The sequence below is a fragment of the Diabrotica virgifera genome, chromosome 8, assembly GCF_917563875.1.
Source record: "Diabrotica virgifera virgifera chromosome 8, PGI_DIABVI_V3a".
NCBI classification, from domain to species: domain Eukaryota; kingdom Metazoa; phylum Arthropoda; class Insecta; order Coleoptera; family Chrysomelidae; genus Diabrotica; species Diabrotica virgifera.
This window is the reverse complement of record NC_065450.1, coordinates 115,654,326-115,654,922: the sequence shown is the minus strand read 5'-3', so window position 1 is coordinate 115,654,922 and position 597 is coordinate 115,654,326.

Genomic DNA, 597 nt, shown 5'->3' with positions numbered 1-597 from the left:
GATGTCTTTCAATTGTACAAGCCTCAGTAATATAATTTATTTGTGAAATAATTACGTTTATTTTATTCTATTTTTAAGTAGTTAAGAAAAACAATGTTTTGCAGATAAAAAGTATATTAAGGCTATGGGTACATAATTCGCAAATATTTTACGGCTATCCCTACCTTTTCTGTCTTTACATGGCAAATTACGTGTAGTAAAAGTCACACTGGTATGGATATGTACATATTACTAGAATGTCATTCTACTTGACAATGTCATAACTAGCTTAAAGAGATGGTTTTTAAATGTTCTTGGATAACTGTTATTTTTTGTATAATTGCAAATTATTAATTCAGTTAATAAATGAGATAATTTTTTCACTAGCTATGTATTCAGTGATTGTAATAATTTATATGTACCTACAACAAAAACTAATACTCAATCGAGAAAAGGGGAAAAGTGTTAAAGTGATTTTTTAATAATATATTGTTACTATGGAACGCTTACAATTTTAAACATCTTTAACAACAAAATACTTGGATCACAGAATATATCTTGATGTATTCTCTGCTTCTATCTTCCATAAATAATACACAATAAATAACTTTTTATAAA